Genomic DNA, 19,213 nt, shown 5'->3' on the forward strand with positions numbered 1-19,213 from the left:
GAGATTACTCTCAAAGTGGCCCGACTACCGGAGAGATTACTCTCAATGTGGCCCAATTCTTGGAGAGATTACTCTCAAAATGGTGCGATTCTTGGAGAGCATTTCATCCATTTAGACCTTTGTACCCATTCTAATATTCTTGATTTGGACTTTGATGACCCCTCTTTTCTTTTATTCTCAATGTGACCCAATTCTTGGAGAGATTACTCTCAAAATGGCTCGACTATCGGCGAGGCCAACTTAAGGTGCAAAGGGACTCATATGTCCACCTTAAGATTGGAAAGTTATAGTTCCTTTTAAGGACAAACCCACGAAGAGGCCAACTTAAGGTGCGAAGGGACTTATATGTCCACCTTAAGATTGGAAAGTTATAGTTCTTTTTAAGGACAAACCCACGAAGAGGACAACTTAAGGTGCAAAGGGACTTATATGTCCACCTTAATATTGGAAAGTTATAGTTCCTTTTAAGGACAAACCCACGAAGAGGCCAACTTAAGGTGCAAATGGACTTATATGTCCACCTTAAGATTGGAAAGTTACAAAGCTTCAACTTGAAGACGACATCGACTTGAACACTTGGAAAACTTTGAAGATTTGGCGGACTTTGCAGACTTCAACTCGAAGATTTGGAGGGCTTAAAAAATTCAACTTTAAGATCGGCGAATTTGAAGACGGAAACTTGAAGACCGACGAACTTGAAGACTTCAACTTGGGGGCTTAAATATTTCAACTTTAAGACCGGCGAATTTGAAGACTGGAACTTGAAGACCAACGAACTTGAAGACTTCAACTTTGAGACTTGGAGGGCCTAAATATTTTAACTTGAAGATTGGCGAATTTGAAGACTTCAACTTGAAGACCGACGGACTTGAAGACTTCAACTTTGAGACTTGGAGGGCCTAAATATTTCAACTCGACGATCGGCGAATTTGAAGACTTCAACTTGAAGACCGACGAACTTGAAAACTTCAACTTGGGGGGCTTAAATATTTCAACTTTAAGACCGGCGAATTTGAAGACTGAAACTTGAAGACCAACGAACTTGAAGACTTCAACTTTGAGACTTAGAGGGCCTAAATATTTCAACTTGAAGATCCGCGAATTTGAAGACTTCAACTTGAAGACCGACGGACTTGAAGACTTCAACTTTGAGACTTGGAAGGCCTAAATATTTCAACTCGAAGATCGGCGAATTTGAAGACTTCAACTTGAAGACCGACAGAGTTGAAGATTTCAACTTGGGGACTTCAACTTGAATACCAACGGACTTGAAGATATCAATTTACTATGGAGGGTTGCTCCTTTTAAATCAAATGAGATCAAAGTTCAACAAGAGGATGGCATTTCAACTTGATTTTGCATTCCTCCATACTTTACTCAGACAACAATTGGGGCAATATGTATCTTTTGAACTTATGCGACTGAACTTAGAATGAAACTCTAAGCTGCCTACGTACCTCGGTAAAGAGGATCAAGTCATACCTTAGTTCAGACTGGGTAGATTGTTTTTTTTACGTCCTAACTTTTGCCTAGGCCGCCTCTTTCGAGATTTTCAACCTAGCAGACTTTTTTTTGGCCGTACACAATTTATACTCTTGCGGGCCAGTAGCGTAGCAACATGCACTTTAGGCTCGTGCATCAAGGAGCGTCATGACTTGCAGTTTAGGCTCGTACGTCGAGGAGCGTCATGACTTGCAGTTTAGGCTCGTACGTCGAGGAGCGTCATGACTTACAATTTAGGCTCGTTTGTCAAGGAGCATCATGACTTGCAACTTCATGGATAATACTTCTTCAAAAACTTGTCGTTGATAGGGCCGATTCTCATACCATCTGCATCAACCAGCTTGTAAGCCCCACTTGAATAAGCTTCTTGTACGACATATGGCCCATCCCATTTTGAAGTGAACTTCCCTACAGGTTTATGGGAAATAATTATGGGTCTTCGTATGGCAAGGACTTGATCTCCTACTTGAAAGGATGTCGGACGAACTCTTTTATTGAAGGCGCGAGACAATCGAGCTTGATAACATTCAAGACTCTGTTGAGCTTCCAATCTCTTTTCATCAAGAGCTTCCAACTCTGCTAATCGAAGTCGAGCATTTTCTTCATCAGTCATAACGAAAGTATTTGACGCTCAAGTGGAAAGACGGCTTCGACTCCATAAACGAGTGAATAAGGAGTCGCCTGTGTTGGCGTGCGATGAGTCGTTCTATATGCCCATAGAGCTTCTTCCATACGGTCATTCCAATCTCGTTTGGATTTGGAAACAACTTTCTTTAACAAGTTGCATAGAGTCTTGTTGAATGCCTCAGCTAGACCATTGGCGGCATCATTGTACATCAAAGAGTTACGTTGCTTGAAGCCAAAGAGATCACAAATCATGTTCATCAACCTATTATCGAATGGCTTTCCATTATCCGTTATTATGTAACGAGGAATGCCAAAGGGATAAATAATGTTTACTCGGATGAAACTTACAACATTTTCCTTTTTTACTTCCTTAAGAGCAACAGCTTCAGCCCATTTTGAGAAGTGGTCAGTTGCAGCCAAGATGTATAGGTGCCCACCAGAGGACTTTGGCAGTGGCCCAACAACATCCAATCCCCAAGCGTCAAATGGCCAGGATGCAACAGTCGGGTGCAACACCTCAGGAGGTTGATGAATAAAATTCGCATGGAATTGATAAGCCTTGCATCTTCGAGCATAGTCCAAGCAATCGTTTACCATTGTTGGCCAATAGTATCCCATCCTTTTTATATGGAAGTGGAGCTTTGGTCCAGACTGGTGTGACCCACATACCCCAGAATGCGCTTCTTGCAAAGCTTGGAGTGCTTCATTTTCCTCTAAGCATCGCAACAATACTCCCTCGAATGATCTTCTGTATAGGGTATCTTTTTAGTAAAGGAAGCGAGGTGCACGACAATGGATTTCAGTTCTTCTCCGTGGATTTTTTGGAAGTATCTCATAGACAAGTAGTCGATAATGGGTTGTCTCCATTCTTCTTTCTCGACTTCAGAAATAGCAACAAGATGCTTGAGTTCATTTTCTTCACCTTCAGCCTTATTTGGCAGCGGTACTACCCATTTTTGGTAGACAGTAACTTGAGTTTGATCAGGCAGGGTTAAAGATGAAGCTAGGGCAACCAAAGCATCCACCTTCTTATTTTCTTTCCTTGGCACATGCTGAATAGTCACATCACCGAGCCACCCCATTAACTTTTTAGCGTAATCATGATATGGGCGTAGTTCAGGCTTCTTGACCTCGTAACTACCTAAAAGCTGATTGACCACTAACTGAGAGTCACCAAAGACTTGCAATTGCAACCACTTCATTTCGACAGCCATTTCGAGCCCAAGTATTAGTGCTTGATACTCAGCCACGTTGTTAGAGCAGAGTTGCGTCAACGTAAAAGAGTAGGGCAGAACTTCACCTTGATATGTGACAAATACTACACCAGCACCAGCTCATTCGCGATGTGCAACACCATCAAAGTATATCTTCCAGGGAGGATGAACTTCGATGACCATGGGGTCCTCATCAGGTAGTTCGTCAGTTAGCTCCCAATCATCAGGTATAGGGTGATCTGCCAAGAAGTCCGCTAACGCTTGTACTTTTATAGCCTTTTGAGGGATGTACACGATTTCAAATTGTTGAAACTAGAGGTACCACCTTGCTAGTCGTACTAAGGACAGGTTTTGACATCACGAACTTGATGGGATTTGCTATAGAAACCAAACGAATACATGAGCTTGAAAGTAGTGCTTCAACTTTTGAATTGAGAAGACTAGCGCCAAACATAACTTTTCAATTGGCGAATAATTCAGCTCATTTGATGTCATCATCCTGCTCAAGTAGTAAAGGGAGTTTTCATTCCCTTCACTATTTTCTTGGGCCAACAGCGCTCCAACAGACCTTTCTTGTGCTGAAATGTATAGTATCAACGGCTTTCCAAGTATAGAGGCTGCCAAAACCGGAGGCTTCATCAAGTAGGATTTAATGCTCTCAAAGGCATTACTATATGCTTGGTCCAATTTGAAAGGGACACCTTTCTTCATAAGGAGACTGAATGGTTGGCACCTCCCAGCTAGGTTTGAGATGAATCTCCTAAGGTAATCTAGCTTTCCTTGCAGACTTTTCAATTCATGAATATTTCGAGGCTCAGGCATTTTCAAGATTGCATCTATTTTGGATTGATCAATTTCAATCCCTCGATGTCGAACAATAAAACCAAGGAACTTCCTGGAAGTAACTCCAAAGGTGTATTTCAATGGATTCATCCTAGGTTGGTACCTCCGGAGTAACTCAAACACCATTCTCAAGTCTTTCAAGTGGTCGCCCTTATCTCTTGATTTTACCACCAAGTCGTCAACATAGCATTCGACATTCTTGTGGAGAAGATCGTCAAAAATATTTTGCATAGCTCTTTGGTAAGTAGCACCAGCATTCTTCAAGCCAAAAGGCATTACCTTGTAGCAATAAATACACTTAGGGGTGCGGAACGCAGTAAGCTCTTCATCTTTTGGTGACATACGAATTTGGCTATAGCCTAATGAACCGTCCATAAATGACATGGCCGCATACCCAGTAGTAGCATCGATCATCAGTTCTGGAATGGAAAGCGGGAACCCATCTTTTGGACATGCATTGTTAAGATCCCTAAAGTCAACGCACACTCGAATCTGGCCATTTTTCTTCCTTACAGGGACAATACTTGAAACCCATGTTGGGTATTTAACTTCACGAATAAAGCCAGCTTCGATGAGTTTGTTAACTTTGTTTCAATCAAGGGAACCAAGTCCAGCCTAAAACGCCTTTGAGCTTGTTTAATAGGGCAAGCACCATTTTTGACTGCAAGGTGATGGACTGCTACTTTAGGGTCCAAGCCAGGCATCTCTTTGTAACTCCAAGCAAAGACGTCCCTGAACTCCTTGAGTAACTCAATATAAGTGCCTTCTTCATCAACTTCTGGTAAAGCACATAGGTAGGTGGGTCTTGGTTCTTCATCAGTGTCAAGGTTAACTTCTTTTAAGGCATCAATCGTTGCCTTCACCCCTTCTTCAAGTTCTGGAGGAGCATCATTTGCATATTTATCTTCTTGAGGGTCCCCATCGTTAAAGGATATATGATAACATGGTGAGACATCGTCCAATTTATCATCATCCTCCATTAGAGATAAAACACCATGCTCGCCTTGTGCAGTAACATGATAAGAAGAACCCACACTTTCTTCGTCTTCATCACGTTCTTTAGTGTAGACCACAGTGTATGGCTTCACCTTCAGTACTTCATCACACGAAACCATGACTTTTGTTTGTCGCTTCATTTTAGAAGGAACCAAACTTTGGAAATCTTTAGAGATCTTGTGAATTTTGGGTGAAGCGAGTGTTTTTGTATTTCGATAATTTCTCTAGAAATTATTCCCCTTCTTTAATGGACCCAATCTCTCAAAACGGAAGTTCTCACAGTTGATTTTCCAAGTCAATCAAAGACAGAAGGCCTGTTAGAAGTGACAGATTTGTCTTCTACACTGATATAATTGCTACTCACCCTTCTTATTGAGATGCGCACTGGTGACGGTTGCTTGTATCCCAGACCTTCACGTGGTTGCCTCGTTGCAGCTTCTGATGGGAGCTTTCCTAACTTTGACGGCTCATTGGGATTGTATCCAGCTTTTGCCAATAGCTTGTAAGCGTTAGGATCAAAACCTTCATCTGTTTGCTTTGTAGGGAGTGCCACATTCTGCAAACGATTTTGGGCTACAAACCCTGCAAGCGGCTTTGAGGACAACTTTACTGCCTCAATTCATTTTACCGGAAGAGTTAACTCCCTTAGCGTCTTGGTTTGGAGATTATATGATTCACCCTCGTCTTTCTTCCTTTTAGAGACATATTGGAGCATGATACTTACTTTCTTTCCATAAGACACAATACCCCCTTTATGAGATTTATTCACATTGGCGGGTACCTCCTCAGTAACAACTTTGGTTTTACCAATAGTCACCTCAGCTCTTTTAGTTATGGGTTCGTCATTCTTGCTTTTCATGCCATCATCAACTTTTATCTCCTTCACAATGCGGTTCTTCAAGTAGAACTTTGCATCGGCGAAGTGTGACTCTGCCTCGGTGAATAGCTCATCATCAGTAACTATCTTCTTCTCCACTTTAACCTCGTAGTATTTTAAACATTGATGGTAGGTAGATGGAACCACTTCATTCTCATGTATCCAAGGCCTTCCAAGCAAGACATTGTTTGAAGTTTTCGCATCGATCACATGTAGCCATGCACTTGATTGCATATCTTCAATGGTGATTTCTAGCCTGATCGGGTATATGGCTTTTTGCCCCCTTGGTTGAATCCCTGGATCATCACATGATTTTTTGAGAGTTCGTTCATGGGAATACCAAGTTCTTTCACAGTACGAATTGGCAAAATGTTCACTGAGGATCCTCCTTCAACCAAACTTTGATTTACCCTTTCATCACGTATATAGCCAACCAGATACAATGGGCAGTTATGAGGAGTGTCACCTAGCAAAAAATCGTCATTTGTGAACGTGACTTTTTCCTCATAAGCATTAACTTCTTGAGGAGTGGACTCAGTGAGATTTTCCAAAGATGGTTCCAACGGTAGGTTATCACTCTTTGTTTCTCCTTTGTCAGCATGGCAACAAGAAGCATCAATACCCTCATGGGAAATCTTCGTGCAGAACCAACTTGGTAAAAACTCCTCCAAGGTCACTAGATTTCGTGGCTTTTGAGAATGGTGCATCTCCATTTTTGCTTTCTTCAAATGCCTAACTGGATTCTTTTTCATTTGTCTTTTTATCATCATCTTCCTTGTTGGTTGTTCTATTAATTATTTTCGCGGGCTCCTTTTGTAGCGCCTACGACGAGTCACCAACGTCCAATCTTTATCATCATCATGTTGATCGTCTTCAACTTTGTTGTTCACCAGTAATTCTTCATTTTTGATTCCTTTTAAACTGCATAACTCATCTAGACTGAATGAGCCAAAGGTGATAGAGACTTGGTTCGCGCTTGCTTTCTCATCTTCAAACACGTTCTTCTTTTCACGGGCCAAGTCCATAACTTTGTTCTTGAAGACAAAGCACTTCTCCAAAGGGTGGCTTACAAGTCGGTGATATTTGCAGTAATTTGGGTCATTCGTTTTCCCAGCTTCATTTGGTCACTTCATCTCCGGAAGCTCAATGAGATTTAACTCGAGGAGCTCTTTGAAAATGGTTGGCACATCAGAATCTAGGAATGGGTACTCTTTATCCTGCATTTCTTTTAGAGTCAACTTTCCACTTGGCTTATCTTGAAAAGAAGTGGATTTCATAATCTGCTTCTTGCTCACCTTCATCGTGAACTTCAAAGGTGACATGTTGACATTCATAGCTTCTTTGCTTTCAAATTTAGGTACGAACTTGCCCCACTTCCTGACTTCTTGCTTGTTATTCCCTTTGCGAGGTTCATATATAGGCAGCCTTTCATTTCCAGCGGAGGCCATGCTCAATTTCATGTCACGGGCACGAGTTGCAAGTTCTTTGAATGTGCCAGGCTTGATACCTTGCAAGATTTAGCGCAATCCCCAATGCATGCCTTGGATGCACATCTCTATGCCTGAAGCTTCACTAAGCCTGTCTTTGCAATTGAGGCTTGCATTCCTTCAACGATTAATAAAGTCGATAACTGGTTTCCCCTTTCATTGATGAGTATTTGTAAGTTCCATCATACTCACAGTACGTCTCGTACTATAAAACCGATTGAGGAACTCTTGCTCTAGTTGATCCCAGTTATCGATAGATCCAGCCTCGAGGTCTGTGTACTAGTCAAAAGCATTTCCTTTTAGCGAGCGGACAAACTACTTGATGAGGTAATATTCATAAGTCCCAACATTGTTGCACGTCTCCACGAAGTGCGCAACATGTTGCTTTGGGTTACCTTTACCATCAAACTGTTGAAAATTTAGAGGTTGATAGCCAGCAGGCATCTTCAACATATAGACCCTTGCAGTGTACGACTTTGCATATGTAAGGGAGGATTTGGCAGCAACTTCATATTTGTTCTTAATGGTTCCTTCGATGAACTCCTTCAGTTGATCGATTGGAATCATCCCTTCAGATGAGACAGGGATAGCCTTAGTGGATGCTGCTTGTCTTGGAGGAGAGTCACTCTCTAAAACTTCTGGGAGCTTGCCGGGTGCATGGGTGGAATCTTCTTCCATCAAGATTCCCACCCTGTCTGTTAGCTTATCAATTCTAGCCTCTTGATTTTGCATGCAAAGTCAAGCCAGCAATTGCGTCCGTCAAGTTTGCCAACTGCTCCTCTACGGATGAAGTATTTGTCACCATAGCTTGCATGATTGTCATGGACGACGGAGAGTAGCATGGATTTTCACACAGATTGATCCTTGATCGGCTTACGCTATGTGGTGTAAGTGGGGAGGATCCATCACTTGAAGCATCATCATCTTCCTTCATAGCAGAGTGCTTGGATCCGGAGAGGTCAAGTAGAGCAAAAGTTTTCTTGATCTTTTCAGCAACATCACTTCCTCTTTCATATGCGTTTGTGGAAGATCTTGCTCCTTTTTTAGGATGAAGATCCAAAAATAGGGGTTGACGCGGACGGCACTTGGGGTGCTTGTTGTCCTAAAGTGGTTGCTTTGCTCCTCGTAACTGGTCCGAAGCTTTCAAAGGTAACATCGAGGATGCTTTCCACATCAGCATAGAACCTGGAGTTAGCAGCCTTGGTGGAAGTTGAACCGGAGTTGATTTTCTTTGAAGCCATTTCAATGTTCTTGGTATTTGCTGAATGAAAAGTTGAGATGAGAGGTAGAGACTGTCCCACTGGGCGTGCCAAAATTTGTAGACAATAAATTTGGGTCGAGAAAATAAAATCAAGACCGAAAATATCGCAACAATCGTAGTATTTTATTTCGAATATTTGAGTGTTACAATCTCTATGATTCCTCTGATTTTACTTTTCTAGTATAAATTCAAGGGCCTATGAGCTTGATCTTGAATTGTAATTTGATTTATCCATCGCGAACACTTTGATTGTTGCCACGAATTTTATCACAAACAAGTAGCTTTGATCTTGAACGCCTTGTATTTGATTTGACTTCGTTCTTGATCTTGAATACTTGAATTGTTCTTCGTTCTTGAGCCTGAACTTGATTTGTTCTTCATTCTTGAGCTTGAACTTGATTTCTTAAACTTGAACTTGATTGCTTGAAGCTTGAAACTTGTAGAGAAATTTGTGGTGTTTGATCCACGAGCTCTCTCTTGCTTCTTGTTATAACTTCTGGTCTCTTTTCTGAGTTATGAAGACCCTTATTTATAATTGTGGAAAGGAAGAGTTATGATAAGAGCAAACTCTTTCCGACCAATCAAATTGATGTGTGACATGGCCGCATTTGAGTGGCTAGAACATGTCATTTGCACACGTGGCGTGTTCATTGGCCTTTTAGTGTGACTTGGCATGCCTTGTCATTTTGACACGTGGCATGATCCTATTGGCTCTTCCGCTTGACTTGGCGCGCCACATCATTTGACACATGGCACCAAACTGGGCCTCTAGGAAGATGTCATCTTGGGCTTAATGAAGTGGGCCCATCACTTTAGCCCAATTAAATGGGCTAGCCCAATATATTAGGACTTATTTATTTAATCCATATATATTGAATTTATATAATTAATTCAATCATATTAGCCCATAATATTTATTTGGACCAATTTATCTCGAATTTAAAATATAGTCCAAATTATTTTATGGATTTAATTTATGTAAAATTTATATGCCTACAATAAGGAATGGAGTTTTAAAAAAATTTTGAGATTTTGAAACTTTTGATATTAAATATATCATACATTTGTGTAGTATACGACTTTTGAAACTTGTGATCTTAAATATATCATATTGCAGACAATAAATTTTGCTTCAACAAAATAATTGAGACCGAAAAATATTACAACAGTCGTAGTATTTTATTTTAAATAATTTGAATGTTACAATATCTATGATTCCTCTGATTGTTCTTTCCAATAGTAAATAAATTCAAGGGCCTTTGAGCTTAATCTTGAATCTACATTTGTTGCCACGAACAATGATCTTGAATTCAACTAGCATGAACTTTGATTTGAACTCGTGCTCCTTGAACCTTGATTTGTTCTTCGTTCTTGAGCTTGAACTTAATTTCTTGAACTTGATTGCTTGAGGCTTGAAGCTTGTAGAGAAATTATGACGTTTGATCCACGAGCTCTCTTTTGCTTCTTGTCATAACTTCTGGTCCCTTTTTTGATGAAGACCCCTATTTATAGTTGTGGGAGGGAAGATTTGTAACGAGAACAAACTCTTTCCGACCAATCAGACTGAAGTGTGACAAGACCGCATTTGATTGGTTAGAATATGTCACGTGCACATGTGGCATGATTTCATTGGTCTTTTAATTTGACTTGGCATGCCTTGTCATTTTGACATGTGGCATGATCCTATTAGCTCTTCCATTTGGCTTGGCGTGTCACGTCATTTCATACGTGGTACCAAACTGGGCCTCTAAGAAAATGACATTTTGGGCCTAATAAAGTGGGCTCCATTTCTAGACCAATTAAATGGGCTAGCCCAATGGATTCAAACTTATTTATTAATCAATATATATTGGACTATATAACTAATGCAATTATATTAGTCCAATAAATTTATTTGAACTAATATATCTTGAATTTAAAATATAGCCTAAATTATTTTATGGATTAATTCCAATAAATTTTAAATGCCTACACATACATTCGTGTAATAAAACTTTTGAAACTTATGATTTTATGCATATCATACATTTGTATAGTTATAAGACTTTTGGAAGTTGTATAACTACAAAAACTTGACATTAATGGTAAAAGAGAAGTTCAAGATAAACTCGACTAATAAAAAAATATTATCATTCTTTTTGGGGGGAAGGAGTATAATTTGATGTGTATAATTAAATATTAGTGACTTGATCAGTGTAGGAAACTTTAGCATTACATGTTGTTGACTATTGGTAGAGGCTACTGGTTAGGGATCTTAAGACAGACTTCATCATAGCCATTAATGGAAGATAATGAAATAATATAGGGCTTCGTTCTATGCCGTAAAGATTTTTAGTCTTTCTGTTTCCATATTGACATTTATGGAAATGCTCCATTTGAAAATGTTCTTTAATTTATCGTTTTTCTTTACTAAAAAAAAAAGTTCCTTGGCTGTTTATTTCATAATTGAGATTTCTCTTCTTCATTTATAGTTCTTTAATCTTTTTAGGCCGATGCAAATTTATATATTGATTAACGACAAGAGTATGAAGGTGTAACGACCCGACTAGTCATATTGAGCAATTGCGTTCGATTCGGCAGTTTGAGGTCATGGGCAGCTTCATATTATGTGTATCGATTTGCGTGCATGGTTGGATTCTGTTTCCGGATGAATCGGAGTCGAATTGGAAGAAGGAATCTAGTTTGGAAGCTTAAGCGATGAGAATTTGACCGGAATATAACTTTTGAGTAAACGACCCCGAAATGAGTTTTGAATGATGTCAGTAGCATCGTATGGTGATTTTGGACTTAGGCGTGCGTCCGGTTTCGAATTTGGAGGCCCATAGGGTAATTTGAGGAATTTCGGCGGAAGTTGGAAAGGTTGAAGTTTGAAAAATGGAGACGTTTGACCCATAGTTGACTTTTGTGTTATCGAGATCAGAATGCGATTACGAAAGTTGGAGCAACTCTGTTATGTCATTTGGGACTTGCCTGCAAAATTTGGTGTCATTTGGAGTTGATTTGATATGGTTCGGACGCTTCGTTGCAATTCTAGAAGTTCTTGAAGTTTATAATGGTTTTCATGCGTTTTGGCATCCGATTCGTGGTTCTAGAGGTTATTAGTATTCCGATCATGCAAGCGAGTTTATGTTATGTGTTCATACTTGTATGGGCGCTTGGTTTGGAGCCTCGAGGGCTCGGGTGAGTTTCGGAATGACTTTCATGAATTTTGATTTTTCTGGTTCTGGTTTCTTCGCATTTGCGATGTTCTGGTCGTAAATGCAGCCATCGCATTTGCGAAGAATCCACGCATTTGTGATGCCTGGGCGGCTGGGCATTTTCGCATTTGCGATGAGGCTGCCGCATTTGCGAAAGGCGACCTTCGCATTTACGAAGTTTTGTCGCAAATACGACCTAAACATGGGAGTTTCCAACTTCGCAATTGCGATGAGTTTTCCGCAATTGTGGGTTTGCATGTCGCAAATGCGACATCTGCAACCTGTTAAGTGCTAAGAATTTCGAGTTTTTGCTTCATTTTTTCATATTTTTGAACTCTAGCTTCGAGTGAGGCGATTTTGAGAGGGGATTTTCATACCAAAACATTGGGTAAGTACCTTTAATCAATTTCCAACTATATTTTGTGATTATATCTTAGATTTGACATCAAATTCAAGATAATCTAAAGGAAAATTTGGGAAAAATTGTAAAATCTTTCAAAAATGTAAAATGATGATTTGAAGGACCAAATGGTATCAGAATTTGACAATTTTTGTATGGGTAAACTCGTATCGGAATGGATATTTAGTTTTTGTAAATTTTGTCGGATTCCGAGGTACGGGCCTCGGAAATTGACTTTTGTTGACTTTTTACAAATTGTGTAAGAATCATAGCCTTATTAATTGAAATTATTTTCTCTGGCATTGTTTGATGTATTTAAGTCGTTTTTGGCTAGATTGAGCCGAGCGATGATGAAGTGGTAAAGGAAAAGCTAAATTGAGTATTGCATTGACCGGATTGAAATAAGTATCTTGCCTAACCTTGTGTGTGGGAGACTTCCCCTTAGGATTTGAGTCTTTTATGCTAATTGTAGTCCGTGTATGGGAGGTGACGAGTGCGTGCTCGAACTTATTTGTGAAAAATTTGCCTTTAGGTTCTTAGGTCCTTATGTTCATTAAGTGGGAAGATTTTCGGTATGATTGGGTTTCCTAATTGCTAGTTTTACCTCTATATGCTTTATACGACGTTGTTAGCTTTCATCTAACTCCTACTTGTTACTTGGCCCTTATTTGTCTTAATTGAAGTTATTGTCCTCCTTATCGTTTTGTTATTTCTTAATTGTGAATTCCTCTATAACCCCGTGCATATATGGTACGTGTTCAAATTATTGTGGTTGTTTGTGTAGTTATCACGTGTCTTACATGTCTTTTTGTTTTTGTAAAGGTTATTGTGCTTCTTGATTTTTTTTCGTGATTCTCTTGTTGTCGTGTACTCATACTCTTGGTTTTAGAAATTCTTGTAATTGGGTTGTTGAATTGTTGTTGTTGATTTAAACTATGTCTGGTTGTTGATATGTTGAGGAGGAATAAGGGCGAATTGATATTGTCTGGTGGGATCGGGTTGCACGCCGCAACAAGGAGTAATAAGGGTAGACAGGTGGGATCGGGTTATTGACTTGCCGTTGTTCCTTGAATTCTTATCCTAAAACTATTACTATTGTGAATTAATTTTCAAAGTAAATTTACTACATTAGAATTATTTTCTCCTGTCCTGCTAAATTGTTAGTAATATAATGATTTAAAATAAAGGGATTAATATTACGCTGCTTTGTATGACTTTTAAATTTGAACTCGCCGTATTTATATATACATTTCAATATTTCAGATTCCAATAATTATTATATTTTTATTTCAATTAGTTTCTCAATTAAATTTCTTTAAATTATCTGAGGTTGTATTTTACTTAAAAAGGAATTTCTATTAAGTGTTAATTTAATAAAACCTATATTAAAGGTGATAATTTATTCGATGTTGTACTTCTATTTGAAAAGGATACTTTCGTCACTCAAACGATTTCTAAAAATAACTTCATCTTTCTCGTTGATTTCCTAATTGGTTTAGAAACTGTAATTTACTTTATGTTGTATAAATAAGACTCCTTGAACATCTTAATTGTATTTGTTACGGACATTATGCACCGGGTAGCACGAGGATATTGTTGTGCAAAGTGAGATAGAAATATGTGGGCACAAGGTACCATGTGTGCTAAAGGTTTGGAAATTGAGGTTATGATATGAGACATCGAGGATTCGGAATTGTGTATCAGAAATGATGTGATTGATTGAGTTAATATTACCTTCTTTATTCGAGCACATTTTTACTTGTCTGTGTCCCAGCTATGTTGGTATTAATTTACTTGGTTATCTTTTGTTTCCATCTGTGTTTTCCTTTATTGTCTCCATTATTATAGTTGATTTCTCCCTGCTGTTGATATTACTTTATTATCTTTATCTTGATAGTTTATTATCATATCTTGTTCAATTTATTTGACTAGTAGGTGTCTTGACTGTTCCTCATCACTACTCCATCGAGGTTAGTCTTGATACTTACTGGGCACCATTGTGGTATGCTCATACTACACTTCTGTACATTTTTGTATAGATCCAGGTATTTGATCGATAGTAGCTGTGCGGATTGTCGCTGTGGAGACTCAAGGTAAACCTACTGCTGCGTTCGCAGGCCTCGGAGTCACCTTCATTTTTACTTATTTTCTTTGGTTACTTTTGTTCTGGAACACTGATGTATTTATTATGCATAACTACTCCTAGAAAGGCTTATGATTTATACTACCAGTTTTGGGAATAGTAATTGTCTAGAGTTATCTAATTTGAAGTTAGTGAACATCAATGTTATTTTTGTTAATGCTAGGTTACCTAATTTAGAGATTAGGTGCCATCACGACTCCTTTAGAGGGATTTTGGGTCGCGACAAGTTGGTATCAGAGCTCTAAGTTCATAGGTGCTATGAGTCATAAGCAGGTTTAGTAGAGTCTTGCGGATCGATACGGAGACGTCTGTACCTATATTTGAGAGGCTACAGAACTATCAGGAAATTTCACTTCTTTCATTCCTTATAGTGCGATATTGATTCAGCTCAAAGCATATATCTTATGTTCCTTTATATCCACTTGTGCATGATATTGCGCTCTCAGTGTCCTCTATGCGCCGGTGGTTCGTGACGCTATAGACGGGCTACGAGGGAGTCAGGGATGCTCAGACATTGTCTTAACGTGTCGTCCAGACCGAAGATACAGAGGTATTGAGAGACTATTCAATTGTTCATATGGAGGTGCAGCGGGTTCCGGCATCTGGTTGACGAGTACGAGCTTGAGAAGGTTTAATTGGTTGGTTAGTCATCGAGATTGTAGCGGGGTCACGAGGTGGATATTGATTGAGGATAGTTGGTGTTATTGGAGTACCTTGTGATTTGTGTTGTGCGAGCTATGAAGATTAGTTTTGCGGATCATCAGATGTTATTTTCTATGGCTTCGCGCCAAGTGGAGGAGTCCACTAGCGGCGTTCAAATTGTAGAGTCAGATTTACATCAGTGTTGGCCTGAGGTATGTGTATATGAGGTATTGGAAGGTTTCCAAAATTTGTATATGACTAAGGTCTGAGATCTTGCATAGGATAATATTGGGGCTTATGGTGTTTTTGTGTCATTAATGAATCTACATTTCAATATCAAAGGGGAGTCGAAAAAACAACTTCAGAGTCACAGAAGGTCTATTCAGCATAAGTATTGTGGTTGCGGCAGAACGTGGTGCTTCAGAAGAAATGTGGTGGTTTATGAGCTTCTGGGCTACATGGTTCGTGTTATGACCATCTGTATTTTGGCTTTGATTGGTATTTTTGCATATCGACTATTTGAAGAAATGGGTCAGTTCAGCAGTGTTGGGTCCGCATAGCAATGGAAGTAATTGGTCCTTTTTAAATGGGGATTCTCTACCGGCATTTATGGCAGTACTCTTAGATTGGACGGGTTGTGTGACCCAGTTGAGTTGGGGAGATGCAATCCTAATGGCTTAGTTGCATGCGGGCGGATTTCAGAGAGTTCTCGATGGTTTTGACAACGGCTTGAGTCGGCTGGATACTATGGGCATAAGGAATATGTTGTACATTGTGGTTTTCTCCTGAATAAGTGTCAAAAATTAATAGTGTTGGCATTGTTGGCTATCATATGTGAAGGGCGTACATTTTAGGAAAGACCCTTGAGTTTTGGTTTGCAGGTGCGCGGCTAGTGGCAAGATGATTACTGGTTTTTGAGGCTTTTGAGGTTCAGATTTTGTTACGCGACCAGAAAATCTATATGGGTGCTTCAGCAGAATGATAGGGCGTGAGTGATGTATCAGCCATTTGATTTACGTAGTTGAGTTTGGGTATGAAAATTTTGGTATTCTTGAGGTTTTGGGGCTAGATGCTCTCATATGTGGACTATTTCCTGTTTGTGGATTGTGAAGAAATGTTGAGGATGGGTAATTAATAGCATGCATTATCGATAGGTTGTTGTGGATTTTTGGAAGGATATTTACCTAATTGGGAAGGATCGGGATTTGGATGGGGGCTATTTGGAAGCTCAATAAGAATATGTATTCCGTATCGGGTCAAGTTTATATGCTCCTATGAGATTATCATCATGGTTATGTTATCAGGCAGAATGAATATTATTTGTACCCCTACTTATGTTATGTGCTACTCTTTTATGTTATGATGGGCGGTGAGGTTGCTCGATTATTCTCCACGCATGCTGTAATTCCGTTCAGGTCTTATAGCGATATAGGCGAGATAGCCCTCGTGAGGTTGATTTGCTCATTGCACCTTAGTTGTGCTTGCTTCTTTCATATTTTCTATTTATATTCATTTTCCAACAATTATACTTGTGCACTCTACTGTGCTTGATATCAGTATTCATATGATCAATGAACCCGAGTATTTTGGCTTGATGAGTATTTGGGAGCGGGCTACATGCCGCAGCGGATGTTATGTGGGATACCCTTTCCTTGTGTTTATTTAGTGTTCTGTTTTCCCTCTTTGGGACGATTTGATGAAAACTATACTTTTGTTGTTGCACATGTTGTACTTGTTAGATAATTTTTATACCTTGCTTTCCTTTAATTTATGTTGCATAATTGAGTTATTGCTAGTTTGGTGTACGAACTATATGGTTTGAGAATCCGTGTGGTTCCTTGATGAGTTGTCAGTTGGGCTGCTTGTATTGGCTGAGATAAGGTTCTTAGTCCTGAGATTAGTACTATGGTATTGGGGATGAGAAGTGTTTGGAAGTATGAGGGCGTTTCTGCTAAGATTTGGGTAGTGAACCTTGGCGGGCGAGAGAGATTCTTGACTTGTTGACTTCATGGGCGGCTATGAATTTCCGCATTTTTTTTAACATGGGCAGTGTTATGGAGGTCCGGAACAAGGTTATATTTAATATGAAGTGTATTGCCTGCATCCAGGATATTATTTGAGCAGTTATGGTGGTCAGAAGGAGTTGCTTCGGGCATTTGAGCTGTGTGTAACAACATGTGATTGTATTCTGGATTGGAATTTTTGGCTCGATTCAGCTTGTTCAAGTTCATACAGTGTGATGATGTGGGATTCGGGTCCTATGATGAATTTCAGACATTGAGGTTTGGGTTCTGTCCTAAGGTTATGGGCTAAGGATGAGGTGAGACCTTCAGTTAAGTTACATTGTCAGTCCTACATAGGTTTGAGTGATGGGGAATCACCCCGGGTGTATGTATGGTGAGCTCATGCAATGATTTGATGGCTTTGGAACGACTCTGGGAACGTTCGAGGACGAACATATGTTTAAGTGGAGGAGGATGTAACGACCCGACTGGTCGTTTTGAGCAATTGCATCTGGTTCGACAGTTTAAGGTCACGAGCAGCTTCATATTATGTGTATCGACTTGCGTGCATAGTTGGATTCTGTTTCCGTATGAATCGGAGTCAAATTGGAAGAAGGAATCTAGTTTTAGAAGCTTAAGCAGTGAGAATTTGATCGGAATTTGACTTTTGAGTAAACAACTCTGGAATGAGTTTTGGATGATGTCAGTAGCTTCGTATGGTAATTTTGGACTTAGGCGTGCATCCGGTTTCGGATTTGGAGGCCCGTAGGGTAATTTGAGGCATTTCGACGAAAATTGGAAAAGTTGAAGTTTGGAAAATGGAAAAGTTTGACCCATAGTTGATATTTGTGTTATCGAGGTCGGAACGCGATTTCGAAAGTTGGAAGAGCTCCGTTATGTCATTTGGGACTTGCCTGCAAAATTTGGTGTCGTTTGGAGTTGATTTGATATGGTTCGGACGCTTGGTTGCAATTCTAGAAGTTCTTGAAGTTTATAATGATTTTCATGCGTTTTGGCATCCGATTCGTGGTTCTAGAGGTTCTTTTGGTGTTCCGATCGCGCAAGCAAGTTTATGTTATGTGTTCAGACTTGTGTGGGCGCTTGGTTTGGAGCCTCGAGGGCTCGGGTGAGTTTTGGAGTGGTTTCGAAATGGCTTTCATGAATTTTAATTTTTCTGATTATGGTTTCTTCACATTTGTGATGTTTTGGTCGCAAATGCGGCCATCGCATTTGCGTAGAATCTTCTCATTTACGATGCCTGGGCGGCTGGGCAATTTTCGCATTTGCGATGAGGTTGCCGCATTTGCAAAAGCCGACCTTCGCATTTGTGAAGTTTTTGTCGTAAAGGCGACCTTAACAGGGGAATTTCCAGCTTCGCAATTACGATGAGTTTTCCGCAATTGCGGGTTCACAAATGCGAATCTTCTGTCGCAAATGCGACATCTATAACCTGTTAAGTGCTGAGAATTCAGAGTTTTTGCTTCATTTTTTCATATATTTGAACCCTACTAGCTTCGAGGTGAGGCGATTTTGAGAGGGGTTGTTCATACCAAAACATTGGGTAAGTATCTTTAATCAATTTTCAATTATATTTTGTAATTATATATTATATTTAACATCAAATTCAAAAGAATTTAAAGGAAAATTTGGGGGAAAATGTAAAATCTTTCAAAAATGTAAAATGATGATTTGAAGGACCAAATGGTATCGGAATTTGATAATTTTTGTATGGGTGAACTCGTATCGAAATGGGTATTCGGTTTTTATAAATGTTGCCGGTTCCAAGGTGCGGGCTCGAGGAGTTGACTTTTATTGACTTTTTGCAAATTGTATAAGAATCATAGCCTTGTTAATTGACATCATTTTCTCTTGCATTGTTTGATATATGTAAGTCATTTTTTGCTAGATTGAGCGGAGCGTTGATGAAGTGGTAAAGGAAAAGCTAAATTGAGTATTGAATTGACCGGATTGAGGTAAGTATCTTGCTTAACTTTGTGTGGGGTTTTCCCCTTAGGATTTG

This window comes from Nicotiana sylvestris, chromosome 10 (assembly GCF_000393655.2).
Source record: "Nicotiana sylvestris chromosome 10, ASM39365v2, whole genome shotgun sequence".
NCBI lineage: Eukaryota > Viridiplantae > Streptophyta > Magnoliopsida > Solanales > Solanaceae > Nicotiana > Nicotiana sylvestris.